The following is an 8,778-nucleotide window of genomic DNA, read 5'->3' as shown; positions in this document are numbered from 1 at the left end:
AGGGGGAGCAGACAGTAAGCTGACCCAGAAGAATAGGTGGTGGCAACCTTGTTCCTGCCCCAGGAGCAAAAGGGAGCAGGAATTGAATTGTGACTTTCATTGGCAATTTGATCTTTGCTATGCTCCCAAGGCAGTGAGCCCATGCCCTGCCCCTCACCTTAGTGTGGATTGCAAAGTCAGTGCTAAAGGAGATAACCAGCTGTAGGTCTTTCAGAGAGCCTGAATTTAATCCCCCCAGTGAGAGCATTCGGTTATGTATTTAGAAAGGAAAAGGGTTTCTACACGGTATAAATCCTTGCTTGATAATCCCCAAGCTAATGGGGAAGGCATTCAGTAGTAAACTACAGTCCTTGGACAAAGACATCTGTAACCAGACCGGAGCTCTATGATTAAACTCAAATTCACAGATTGGTTACATGCAGCTAATTTTATTCATTGAGAATACATGACCCCCCTAAGCGGATGTTTAAATTAAGTAAGAATATTGATGACAAATGTTCAAAATGTAAGACAGATGCCTGCAACTTTTGGCATGAAATTTGGAACTGCCAAGAGGTTTGGGAATACTACTCTGGGGTCATTAGGAATTTGGATATCCAAAATGCTCCCCAGCTGCTGATCTCTTCAGAGGCTGCTATACTTGGTCCTGGAAAATGAGAAAATCAGTACAGTAAGTGATGCCATATATACATTGCTGGATTGGTAGAACGCATAAACAATTGGAGAAACTTTCCCCTTTTCCTAGGAAAAATGCATTGAAGAAAGGGCTGCTAATTTGAGTCTGGGTTTAAACAGACAATGTAAAAAAATATTCCCTGTTTCTTTAAAAAAATTGATGTTTGAATTGTCTGGATCTGGCTTTCACACTGTTTGTGAGCCCAGGCGTGACCACTGGAGTTCAGCTGCATGTTGTGTTGTTGTTTCCCACGAGTACACACAGATCTTCTGTGCTACAGACAAGGCACCACTGCACCCCTGCCCCTGGTGCTCTGCTGGTACCTATGGAAAAGGTTATTTCTCAGGTAAATAAACAGAATTAAATCATTCAGAAAAGAGGATGAAGGCTTGTTGTGTACCCCACAACAAACATGAGGTAAAAATCCCCAGAGTATCTATGGGGGTTGGATCTGACACCCAGGAAGTTGAGGGAAAGAATCTCATGTTATTTTAATTAGCTCCACACTATATTTCCATAATTGCAATGCTATAAACAGAGACACTTTGCATGGATCAGATGTCAGACGAAAATGGGGAATAGAATCTTTGTTTCCTGACTGCACTCTGAACCTCCAGACAATCCTTTTTTTCTGGTACTGAGTCTCATAGCTCCTTCACCTAAGGACTTGATGGGAGCTCCAGATTTTTCTTAACCATGCCAAGCTGCCATAGGTGGGGCCTTCAATCACAACCCAACATACACCACTGCTTGCCTAACTGACCTGGGAAAATCTTGCTTCAATTTACAGAGTTATGTGATCCGGCTACACTAGAACTAGGAATTCTAGAAGAACATTGAGGTGTTTGATGTCTCATTTTCCTGCCAACACCAAGAACAATTTATCCACTCATAGTTGTTTCATAGCTATGCTGATAACTGGGAAAAAAAAGGTGTGTGTTACTAATACTGTGTTTTTCCTAAGGTTGTATGAATGTAGGCCAGAATTGCAAAAAAAAAATTTCAACTTAACTTTGAAAAAAAAAATTAAAAAGGGAAAAATGCCTCTTTTTTAAACTACTACGAAGTTTAGTTTTCCACAATGTCTACTGGCATCTTTCTCAGTAATTCATTTTAATAGTACACACTTTCTGGCAGTAAAAAGGGAGATAGCAACTAATATAATTAAGACTGCAAAACAACCTCTAAACTGAGATGTGTCTCTCAGCAGAACAAGCATAGAATTGTTCAGTATAGTGCTCTCCAGGAATAACAAAAACAATTCCCAAAAATGCATTATTAATGGGCATTCCCAGAATTAATGATAAAACAAACCAGATGTTCTCTTACATTTCCCTCATAAATGCAAAGTCAATATGCCAAACCAAAAACCCATCTTTGGAAAGCTGTAGGCTATTTATGAAGGTACTTTAACTGTATTTCTCATTATTATAAGAGACAGAATTCCTTATCTATTGTCTAAAATGACCTAGCTGTGATTCTATATCTATTAACGAAGAAAGGAGTCATGCCCAAGAGAAAAGTAGGTGAAATGTACAATTTTACATAGCCTGCATTTACTATAGAGCTGTCCATTTCAAATTAGACACATTTTTTATAAAAGAGAAAACCACAATATTCTTACACAAAGAACACTCCACAATCAGAGTCACAACGTTCTCCTATAACAAATATTTTCAAAATATGGCTTAAGACTAAAAAATCCTTCACCAAAAAAGTTTTGTCTATATTTCTAGGTAGCAGTTCAATATTTATCCATCACAGAACATGTTTACTCACATGGAATATATTTCATCCCCCTGAATAAAGGTTGCAAAAGTCAACTGAAGCTGATAGAAAGAAAATACTACTGATAAGGAAAAGTACAAAGAAAATTATACATATGCTAATACCTTAATGTAATAATATCAAACATGGTGGGCCATCTGGTGTCAATCATCTGCTGAAGTCAATGGACCTGGAAAAATTTGCATCAGATTAAGTTCTTGGACTGGTGTACAATATTTCTGTGCACAATGTTTCTTAAGAGAATTTATATAGAAAAATATTATTTAAAAAATTGCTTTTGAAAAGTTACTAGGAGTAACTTTTACAACTTTTATATCAGGAGTAAAGAGTGAACAGTAATCAAGTGCAAGGGCTGATAGCAGAAATTTGGTATCTTTAGTCTGTAAATAAAATTAGAAGAACATATAAGATTTTCAAGCCAACATTAGGTTCCTATTTTACATAAATACTTGAGTCTAACCACTGTTATTTTAAATTATTGAACAGTGTGTAGGTTTTGGTTTTAGTAGCACTTTCAGTAGCCAAGCAACATACAGTGAGAAATGACAGCGTTTTTGCTAAAGGATGCTAAAAGGACAGGCTCTCCTGCAATACTCTGTGCCAGGAGACATGGAGCTGAAGCCACTGAGGAAAAGACAGAGGTAATTTTTTACTTTGTGAACTTCATTAACATGCCCTGGGTTGTTGGGATTATTTTCAGCATTGTCAATCTAGTCTCTGTCATGATCACAAGATAGAGCAGGGTCTCATCCAAAGACTTTTAAAATCCTTTGGATCTCCTGCAAAGCTGCCCTGCAGTGAAGTGTCACTGCCCTGCTGCTCCACCTGGCTGAGGAACAGTGTTCCCCCTGTGCTGATTCCCAGATCAGTCTCACTCACTCTGCACACTGACCCTCCTATTAACACTCCTCCACTTTCAGGGTCGTGGAATGAGGCACCAGCTAAAGCCTTTCATCACTCCTGGATTGCTCTATTGCATCTCAGCAGAGGAACAGTCTTCAGACCTGGCAGTACCATAAATTACCATCTTCATTATCTCTGCTTTGCAGGCCTTGGAGACCTAAACAGTTCTGTGCTACAGGGCAGCTCAAACAACCTGGTTTTCACTGGGGGCTGCTCACCACACAGCCCACTTTGTGGGTCTCATTGCAACAGGGTCCAGATAGACCATATCTTCTTTCCAGGCCACAGTCTTCTGGCAGAGTTGGTGCAGGAGAAGCAGAGGTAGGTGCTTGGGTCTTACCCTGACAAGGGGCTGACCTGCTGCCAGATTCCGTGCCTGCACTGGGTCATGCAGCTTTCCCATGGTCTGTTGCTCCTCAGACACCCAGTCTCTTCACTGCAGGCTGAGATTGCCTGCAGGGCACCTGGTGACTTCAGGAACAGCAGAACCTGCTGAGTGGCTCTCAGCTGGAGAAGCCAAGGTCAGCTGGTTGTGGATTGCTGCTGGAGAGGAGCAACGTGCTCTGCTTCTGCCCTGCTGCTATTGGCCACAAGGCCACACCAAGCACTGAGCCTGCCCAAGTATTGGCAAAGTGAGGCTGAGAAACATCTGGGAGTCCCTGAATCCTTTGCAACTCCACTTTTCAAGATAAAACCACTGCAACACTAATGTTCAGCTGTGCAGATGATGAGGTCCTCTTGAATGTTGTTTTTTTCTAAGCCTTCTTAAGGCCATGGACCCTCCAACTCCCCTGTGAATCACAAGCAGCATCATTCCTAACAAACAGGTCATTTTCAGCCTTCCTCTCCTGAATGCTACAGAGTACTGTAGATACTCATAACAAATACACACATAGCCTTTATTCTTATGAGTGGGAACATGGATGGGAAGATATTAGTCCCTATGTCTCCAACAGGAGATCAGTGGTTGAAATGAGAAGCATGGGAAAAGCTGCTAAACAGCAGAGCAATTAAAAGTATGTCCTGCTGTCCTGCCTTGGTTTGTATACTTTGCATCAGTCAAGAAAAACAGGAAAAAAGGGTGGATGCGTTTCTCAGAAGTTATGTATAGAGACTTTAAATGAAAATACTGAATATTAAACAAAACCTCTTTATCTAAAAGAAATAAGTAATAAAATCCTGTTTCTCCATTTCACAGCTACTGATTACTGCTCAGCCCTAACAAAGTTTGGAGGGACCTATGACAGTCACATTGTCCAAACTCTTGCTCAGAGCAGGGCTTATACACTGGGGGACATGAGTTGAAGGTCAGTCTCTTCTCCAAGGTAATACTTGACAGGAAAAGAGGAAACGGCCTCAAGTTGCACCAGAGGAGGTTTACATTGGATATTAGGAAACATTTCTCCACTGGAAGAGTGGTCAATCTCTGAAACAGGCTGACCAAGGAAGTAGTGGAATCCATCTCTGGAAGTGTTCAAAGAGTGTGGAGATGTGGTGCTAGGGACATGGTTTAGTGGTGGACCTGTCTGTGTTAGGTTAACGTTGGACTCAATGATTTTGTAGGTGTTTCCCAACCTTAATGACTCTATGATTCTCTGTTGATGTATTTTGCATGCTGTAATGGCTTTATTCTCATTCTCCCAGCTGCATGATCATTTTTGTCACAGGTGACATTATTCTGGTGCTTTACTTGAATCCTCCAGGCCTAGAGATAATTAATAACAAATTATTTGGCAGAAGCCAACCTTTGTGATTAAAAATTATAATGTCTCAATTTTTCTGTATTGAAAAATATGCAGTCAAAACACTTTTGAACAAAAATATGTATCATTCTCCTCAAAAATCTTTGTGAAGTATTTATGTTAATGTCCAGAGGCACATTGGAGCCTTCCACTAAATCTTCAATAAGGAAGAAGGTTTCCTCCTGAGACGGAACGGGGCAGCAAAAAAACTTCATAGGAGGAGAAAATCCACCATAGTTGTTATGGTGGCCACCACAGAAACCTGGTCTGATCCACGATCTATCCAACTCCTCAACCTTGGTGAGAACGCGCAGCATCCAATCTAATGCACAGGGGAACTGAGCTTCCATGCGCCACTGCCGTGCCCCACAGAGCCACCCAGCCTCTCTTCAGCTGAAGACCAAGCAATGAATGCAATACTTGTTTTTTCTTGTCTTGCTGCTGTCTGTAATTTGCAGGCATAGGGAACTGCAGGAGTAGTGAGGTATTATTTGTGCTGCAGTGATTCCCAGCACTGGACAGACCTGCTCTGCCACCCACCCAGGATCCGCCACGATGCCAGCCTGCAGCTGGAGTCCCAGCCATGATTCCCAACAGTGGACAGACCTGCTCTGCCACCCACCCAGGATCCGCCACAATCCTGGCCTGCAGCTGGAGCCCCAGCCATGATTCCCAACACTGGACAGACCTGCTCTGCCACCCACCCAGGATCCACCACGATGCCGGCCTGCAGCTGGAGTCCCAGCCATAATTCCCAACACTGGACAGATCCGCTCTGCCACTCCCCCAAGATCCACCACGATCCCAGCCTGCAGCTGGAGTCCCAGCCATGGCCTTGCCTTAGGAGACGGGGTAGAGCTGCCTGGGCACTGTGCACCTCCACTCTGCTTGCTGTTTTCCAGGACACAGCGAGCCCTTTGCAGAGCAGCTGGGATGGGAAGGGGCCTCAGCCAGGCCCTGAGCCTTCCCTGCTCCAGCACAGCCGCCTGCAGCTGGCTGCAAGCAATGCTAGCTGGGCATCCTGGCAGCACAGACAAGTGAGGGTATAAGCCCTAGTGCAATGCTGTGTTTCCCTGTTTTGGAAACACAGGGAAGCAGAGCAGAGAAATCAAAGGTACTAGCTTGCACAAGGTTGGTTTTGAGGCACAGTTTCATGGTCAGACTTCACATTTTCTGATTGTGGCCTGCCAGCATATGCTTGATAAACATAGAAGTTGGCAACATGGTTCCAAGGTCAAGTGTCCCTGTTCTCTGTAGAGGGCAAATGGGGGAGAAATGGTTTTCAGGTGGAACTCTCCCTCTGGCCACAGGTAAATGGGAAACTCCTTTTCATTTTTCACATAGAGACCACCAACATAGAATTTTCGTATTCTTGATACAGACTTCACTATTTTATCCCTGTTTCATGCATTTAAATGTAAGTCTCCAGCATAACATTTGCACTGTCCTGAATATATGATTTCTTCCCCTCTAAAGTGTCAGATAATTCCTCAGTCTCAGGAGTATAAACATATTACACAGCCCTGGACTTTTCAGCTTGATAGAAGCAATCTCCATTCTTATCCAAATATTTCAGAGCTTTGTCAGCAAACAAAGAATAAATCTTCACAGCTCACATCATCCAGACCCAAGGCATTAATGAAAGCTCCATCTGTACCTAAAATGGCAGAGCATTTACTGAGCTTTCCCTGGATTCTGTCCAGCCATTTGCAAACTTCCACTTGAAACACTGTCCCTGTGGCTGGGATTAAGGAGCAGGGATCAGCCTGGGAGACACCTGCACCCTACAGCCCCTTGGAGGAGGACATATTTCCTCCTGTCACGTCTGCCTCGAGGCCTGTGGCACACCACTCATGAAGGAGGGTTGGGCAGTGCAGCACAAAACCCTAAACTGTCAGGAAGTTGCACCACTGGCTCATCCAGTGGCTCCCAGGTGAGACCGAGCCGTGGCAGGAGGTGCCAGGCCAAGGGTACGTGAACAGTGGTACACAGGGTCTATCTCTTGTTTGTGTTTCTGCTCCTCTCCTGCCTTACTCTCGTTGGTGTCTTGACAGGCACAGTTGGCAGCTAGCATCTCTCAGGCAGATGACACACATTCACATTCCTGAACAATTTCAAACACCATTCCCAAGCATCTGCAGGAGCTTCTGCACCCTTCCTGGCTGTTGCTGTATCATCCTAGGTGGGCTGCTGAGGGTCTTTCCTCAGGTGTTTGGAGACAAAACATATTCAAAGAACATCTACATCTCATTTTTACTGCTTGTGTCCTCTTTTTGTCTGATGCCAAAGAGTAAAGAATGCAAAGACTGAGATATAGAAATTATGTTTATAAGTTCAACACATGTTCATGCAGCCATTTGGTAAAGCCTGCTGCTGGTCAAAATCCAATAATGTGCATATTTGCAAAGCAGCATCGGACACAGAGAAGACATATGACTGATGTAGAAGGACACTAAGGGAATTATCAGTCAAAGAAACATAAGGGTTAAAATTACATTCCAGTTTAGTGGCTGGAGATGTTACTTACAATTCTAGAATAAATTTTTTTATCTATCATCTCAAACATCATTAAGCAAGCAGTTTATGATGCAGAACTCCAGAATTGTAAGTAATTACATGTAATGTGTTAATCTAGATGAGGAAATTTACGGTGCCCATAATTAAGGGGATGATAAGATGCTAAATACCAGATAAGTAAATTCTGGCAGGGAAGCTTGTTAGTGGAACCTGAGGAACCCAGTGGTGATCCATCTTCTACACATTTTGAAAACAATAGAAAGGCTTTAACTTTTCCAGATTCTTGTAATGAAATTCTTCCTGCAGCACACCCTGCACTTGCAAAAATCAGGTTTGTCAGTGCTTTGGAATGGGAGTTAGCACTACAGTGACCAGAAGGAAAGCATTTGGGTATGCAAAACCACTGTATTTGAATAAACTACCAAGAAAAAAGCAATCTTCAGAAATACCAAAGATTTACCTAAATATTATCTTTTAGAAGCAAAAAGAAGTGCTTTGGAAGGCTTCACAAAAAATGCCTCGTGGCAAGCTGGCTTTGAATTTGTGATTCAAATCAGTACAGATTTGTTGTTAAGCTAAACTGAGCCACAATTTGATGAGACTGGTTTTGGGGTTCAGCAGGTTGTCTCTGCAGATACCTCAACTCCTTCTGCAATTGGAGGGTAAGTTAGAATAAATGAGCATGGGTTTTGGTCCCATAACTGGAAGAAGAACCCTAATTCTTGCTGTGGATGGTGAATGTGGTCCCTGAGGTGAGGTAAGTTGTGGCTAAGTCTCCAAGGTAGAAACATTGAATCTTTCAGATGCTTCTTCTGTCTGTGACTGTCTGTGAACACTGTATATGATGTAATAGCTAATAATGCAAATGTGCCTGGGTGTGCTCTCTGGCAATGAGGCAGTTCCACCTGCACCATCGAGTTCTGGGCTGTGCACTGGGTGTGATACCCAGCCTGTGACATCTCTTACATCAGCTGAAGGGGCCCTCCAAAATTTTCTGAGGCGGGGAAAGCCTTGGCTACAGCCTATTTCACTTGCATAGAGATACGTGTAGACACAATATGCTGCTCCAAAAACGCAGTGTGGTTCCACTTTGCAGGAGACAATGGTATGCACACAGGCACTCAGTGCTGGGCAGCCAAACCATCCTTGCTC

The 8,778-nt window shown here is 43.0% G+C and overlaps 1 long non-coding RNA gene across 1 annotated transcript; it reads right to left on the bottom strand.

Moving 5' to 3' along the window:
• Window positions 1-208: 208 nt before the first annotated feature.
• Window positions 209-8,437, bottom strand: LOC135289805 (uncharacterized). Its single transcript, XR_010352550.1, has 3 exons — window positions 8,087-8,437; window positions 2,569-2,633; window positions 209-646 (listed from the first exon to the last, which is right to left on the bottom strand). It is a non-coding gene; the product is annotated as an uncharacterized LOC135289805 (long non-coding RNA).
• Window positions 8,438-8,778: the final 341 nt, after the last annotated feature.

This window comes from Passer domesticus, chromosome 1 (genome assembly GCF_036417665.1).
Source record: "Passer domesticus isolate bPasDom1 chromosome 1, bPasDom1.hap1, whole genome shotgun sequence".
NCBI classification, from domain to species: Eukaryota; Metazoa; Chordata; class Aves; order Passeriformes; family Passeridae; genus Passer; species Passer domesticus.
This window is presented reverse-complemented; position numbering and strand designations above follow the sequence as displayed.